Source organism: Corvus brachyrhynchos, unplaced genomic scaffold, assembly GCF_000691975.1.
Source record: "Corvus brachyrhynchos isolate BGI_N302 unplaced genomic scaffold, ASM69197v1 scaffold216, whole genome shotgun sequence".
NCBI lineage: Eukaryota > Metazoa > Chordata > Aves > Passeriformes > Corvidae > Corvus > Corvus brachyrhynchos.
This window is the reverse complement of record NW_008238443.1, coordinates 263,081-268,981: the sequence shown is the minus strand read 5'-3', so window position 1 is coordinate 268,981 and position 5,901 is coordinate 263,081.

Here is a 5,901-nt window from a genome sequence, read left to right as displayed (position 1 = left end):
TTGGGCTTGTGTCCCGACCCTCTTTCCACTGACTTTCAGTGGGCTCTGGACCAAGCCATTCATGGAATATTAAGCTTTACACGGTCTGATGTGCCTCTTCTCCTGCCAATCAGCAGAGACTGTAACAACTGATTTGCTTTTTCTATCCCAGCCAGAGCAGTTTTTACAGGTTTTTCCCATTGCCTGAGACACCTGAGAGAGCATGTTCATTTAACAGCTGAAACACGGTTTGCATTTCATTAATGCAGCATTTTCCAGGCCTCCATTTCATCCATCTGCAGACCCATCCTTGTAAATCTTGTGAGCACAAGCGCCTGGACTTGCACCCCGAAGGATCTGGTCATTTATCTCTTCAACTGAATTTGTAATGCTAATTAGGCATAGTCACGGTGACATTTTATTTGACATTATAATAGGTTCATTAGCAGAGTTAAAAGCATAGACGTGAGTGTTGCTCTGCTAACTCTGTAAAAGTAAACAACACACAGAAAATATTATTCCCCTCTGACTCTTGGGAGCAAAGGCAGTGTTTATATATATACAAGTATATACATTTTTGATAAGAAACACAAAAGAGAAAACAGATTATGTAATTACACTAGAGAAAGTTCCACTGAAGGAAAAAACCCTCCTGGCTTGCAGTGCCACTGTGGGGACTCACAGCTCTACAGACAGAGCTCAACAGCAGCTGTGAGCAAGCTGATGCCACAGATTCAAAAACTGGGAAGACTGTTTTTTCCACGGTTGAAATTAGAAAATTCAGGCCTAAAACCCAGTTCCTTAAAGTCTGTGGGCACACCTATTGCCTCCTCACTTCATGCTACAAGAAAAGGTGCTACAAAATGCTGTTTTATTTTTTAAATGTCTGCTGCCTCTGCTGAAATGGCAATACTTCAAGAAAGAGTTTGTGCTGGCAGCTGAGAGGCTGGGGGAAGTCCTGCCCCCGTTCCTGATCAGCGGCCGAAGTGCCCCCACTGCACCACACCCCAGTCCCTGCCCAGCCCTCTGGCTGCTCCAGAGGGGAGGTGTGCTCCAGCTGCAGCAAAAAACCTGCTCTGCCCTCAGCCCAACGCTGCTTCTGCTGTGCAGACTTCTGGTTCTCTGGGGAAGGAAATCCCAGACCTGCTTTGAACCAAAAACCAGTGAGATGATGTCATGAATTCCTCTTTTCCTCGTCTTGTCCATCTGTTTCCTTATACACCCTTGTTTGACCAAGACCCTAATTTGAAACAGGGTTGGTCCCCACACTAACGACTGGTTTTTTTGCAGAGGGTTTAAAAGCTCAGAGAGAAAAGCTATCTTAGACTAGCCAGAGCTATCCTGGGTTCCTGCAGCAAAAGAAGCCTGGCATCCATCCAGGCAATGCTTACATGCAAATCCTAAAAATGCACTGACTGTTGATTTAAAAAACCACTATACCACAGGAGTTAGCTTAATTTAAATCTTGACTTAGTTTGTCTTGAAAATTATTTCTTTTATTAGACCAGACAGACATGACTCGAGGTCGCTTTCTTTAATGCTACACAGAAATACTCCAAACTAATCTGAATATGTACAGCTCTCTACAAGGTCAAAGAGGCAATGTAAAATATGAACTTTCAGCTGCTCTTGGAAAGTAGGACCCATTATTTATCTGAATAGCCACTTATAAATTATCCTAAGTAATATTACTTCAAAAACTTCAAGGTGTTCTTTGCTCCAGCAAGAAAAAAAAATATCCAACATTTAAAGTTTGCTGAAGAACATTTCATACAGATTGAAGAGAGAGAACAGTTTTCCTTCCCTAGAATTTGCCTTTATAGTTTAAAAAAAGGCACACAGTCACTTATGCAAGTAGACCAGGGGGAGCTGTGCTAATTCTCCATGACATACCATTCAAATGGCAATACAATTCGGATGGGAGAGAGTGGTGGCTGGGTCCATGTCTGTGGTGCTCACTCCCCAGTGCCACAGGATGGTCATCAGTGTCCAAAAAGCCCTTGCAAACATTTGGTCAGAAGCTGCCAGGAGATGCTGTGTGTGGATGTCAGAGTGGACAAGTGAAGTGGGCAAGGACCTGCCAGAAGGAGGAAGGAGACCATGGATAGCTCTACCCCAGACCTTCTTTGTAATGCCACCTCCCAGGCAAACACGTTTCCTTAGGGCTGGCCTTGACCAGGCTGTTGGGTGTGTGAGCTGCTGCAGCTGCCCCACTGCAACTCTTCCCACACCTGTAAAGAACACAAAACACCGTGGCTGTTCCCCTAGGAGCATATTTTGGGGTTTTTCTGATTGCCACTATAGGCCTGGATAGCTGGAAAATGGTGTTTAGCAGGATTTAATCCTCCTCTTGAGGAGAAACAGCACTCTACTGTGCTTCAAGTATCAAGGCCTTCAGCAGACTGTCTATGGGTGTCTGAGTGCTTTTCTGCAGAGAAGCACATCACAAACACTGGTGCTTTGCACATCCTGACTATCAGTCCGAAGGGACCCATTTCAGAACAGTTCTGACACAGGCAGCCTTGAGTTTTCCCACATATGTTATTCATGCAATGCACAGGGGAGGGGCAAAGACCCAGTCTTTGGTTCAAGCAATTCAACTTTTGACAGCAGCAGAGCCAAAACAGCAGCACATTGGAGCAGACAGTTCAAGAACTTTGGGCTTGCTGAAATTTGTCTCCTTGCTCCTCACATCTGAGGTGTGATAGAAGAAGACTGTTGTTGAAAAGAAATTCTGGTAACACACCAGTGGTGCTGGTTTAACTCGAAGAAAGCTATTTAAGCAACAACAAGGGCACTCTGTGTGTGTGTCTGCTAATAGAAGAACTGTCATTAGTCTTTTGGAGTGATTACTAACAACCCCAGATCAAAGATATATCTGTGACCAGGAATAAAATATGAGTGTGATTATCAAGAAATAAGAGTTTGAAGGCTGATGAAAAAAAGCCCAGACAGGGTTATACTGAAAATATCCAGAAGTAGCATCACAAGGTAACAGCAAAAACCTTAACACTGCCAGCATAGAACGGCACCATGAGGTGCCAGGGCTAAAAATCACCACTCACCACTCAGTCAGCTACTGGTCACTAGGAGATTACAACCTTGAGAGCTGAGTAAAACAGGATTTACACAGAGCAAAGAACAACTATCCAGTGTGTAGAATGTACTACGTATCACAAATGTGGACATAAGGCACAACTGCAAACAAATGAGGAATGGGCAAGCAAATAGAGTAGGCAGACACGCACGCAGACAGCATCAACATACAGAAGAGACCAAAAGTGGGAGAAACTCCCACCCTCAACACAGTGCTCCTGCCTTTAGAAATCCTGGAACACAGATGAGTTGCCAGTCACAACCCCTAGCCGCCAAAAACACATAGACACATGTGCTCTGTCTCTCTAAAGAAGATCTGGGAAGCCAGAGGATGATCCCAGAGATACAGGGACCCTGAGTATGACATTTTGAACTGTGTTGTTACTGAGAATGAGCTGTTGCACTTGCATAATTTCCCTGCACCATTGGGACCAACAATAGTACTCTGCTAACACCGCTAGGACCTCGATTAGGCTAACAATGAATTCCTGGCTTTGCACATAGAAAGGGTTTCTATAGCTCCCATTAACTGAGGGCAATATTTGCTCCGATGCCTTGCTCTTGAGGACTGCTGCTAACACAGCACAAGAGCTGACAGAGAATTTGGCAACCAGGGCTGTAATTATGATGCACATTGCTAAGCATTACTCCACACTGGGCTCCCTGGCACGTCACCCCTGCCAGGCTCCTCAGCATAAAGGGCTCTTGAAACAGCACTCCCATCTTTGCCCTGATACAGCAGCTTCCACCTTCCCATCAGTAAGACAGACATGCTGCAGCATATTGCTGGAAAACGCTGCTTTTTCAGAGGCACGACAGGCTGTGAGTACTCTTTCTGTATGACGTTTCTGGCATGAGCAAAACAGTAATTTCTTCTTGTTCAAGAAGAAATTAATTCTGGAAGGAAATATAGAATAAAAGGAGAGAGGGTATGGAGAAGACTGATTCATGCTATGTTGGTAAAAGGAGTCTGGTCCTACTTTTACAAAAGCAGCTCTTGCCCTTTCTGAGATGTACATGGTGTATGCACACGGCATTTAATCCAGTTAGATTATATTCACCATTAACACCTGCAGCAAGGAATAAAATCTGATGGAGCACTGTCTTCACTCTCCAGTGCAATTACAGCATGGCTTGAAAGTGCTTTCAACCCTTCCTGAGCATTTGCATTCCCCATACCTTCAGCAGCTATGCCCCCAAGAAGAAGTTTTCTTCTTCTTCTCCTCTACAGTTTCCTTCTTTTTCTGTCACAGAAACACCCATGCAGAGATCCATGGAGCATCCCGAAAATTATAGCTGTATATGGAAATACACAGCAGGGGAAATTAATGCTGACCCATGTCCCATTCCTCAGAAAGCCAGCACCAGCTCATCATCACATCCTCTTCTGCTGGGCCTTGCTCCAGGCATGTTTCACAGGATTAATTTTAGCTACAAGGGCATTTTGTTCTATATTGATTTTTTTGTATGAAAGAAAGCTGAGAATTAAGCTTGCAAAGCCTGATCTCTTAACTCTATTAAATGAGGCCAGGGTAGATTAAGTTGGTAGTTCATCTTTCTGAGGCTAGGCATTAAAAACATGGCTCTAAGGTGAATTCTTGGGTGTACGTGGCTTGGCTTAAAATCAGGATTAGGATTTAAACAGCTTCACTTGAGGTTTCTTATTTAATACACCAAAGACTTAATTAGAAAGATGGGAAATTAGAAAGAAGAGTTAAAATTGGCTCTCAGGGCATGGGATGAGGTGGGGGGCAGGGGGGGAGAAAGCCAAACATCTCTTTTAAAAACAAATACAGTCTGCATGTGATGGGATGCAGTGAGATGACAAAGGGGAAGGGCCACTGGAATGCGCTGTCCTGAGTGGACCTGAAATGCCTCTTGCTGCCCACAGAGCTGGCCAGGGCCAGAGGGTCTCATCCTGCATGGGTATCCTCAGCTCGCTGGGCAGCTTTCACCAATCAGGCAGTGATGCTCCTTTCCTCAGCAGGAGGCAAACCCAAATAAACTGGGAGGTGTGATGTTTGTTAGGTCCTCAGCTGCAGATTTACTACCTTTCAAAACAAGACAGGAATCTAAACTTTTGAAAATGCTTTAACCACTGCTCCCCACTTTTTATTACCAAAACTGACTTAAAACATTGTTACTAACAAACAAAAACCTGGAAGACGAGGCACCGTGTAGAAGCTTCTTGGCCGTGTTTGGAAGTTGCTTTTTCTGAGCATGCAAACCACAAAATCAGGCAAGATCCTGTAATCAGGAGGCTCCCACCCCCCGCCCCCAAAGGCAGAAGCATTTGAGTTTCCAATAAAGCGTTATAGCAACGACCCACAAAAGTGTGTGACTGCACAGAGCCTGTTACCAGGCTCACAGGGAGAGGAGGAGGAGGAGAAGGAGGAGGAGGAGGAAGAAGGGGCACTGGCTGGCTGGTGGAAAAAAAAGGCGCACAAAAGTGTGTGACTGCACAGAGCCTGTTACCAGGCTCACAGGGAGAGGAGGAGGAGGAGAAGGAGGAGGAGGAGGAAGAAGGGGCACTGGCTGGCTGTTGAATATAGAAGCTGAGCAATCCAGTTTGAGATCTCTGCCTCATCTCAGCGAGCAAACCCTGCCGTAAAATGGGGATAGCCCCCTCCTCAGTGCCCCAGGGGACACATCACCACCAGGCTCCTCACCCATCTTGAGGCTTACAGCAAGATAAATACTTCACAGCCTTTTACACAGGCAGGGATAGGAGAGGAAAAATGGAATTAAAAAAAAAGGGGGGGTTAAGTAATACATCTTGGAGAATAAACAAGGCTTTGCCTGAAGCAGAATCTAAGGCTCAAATCT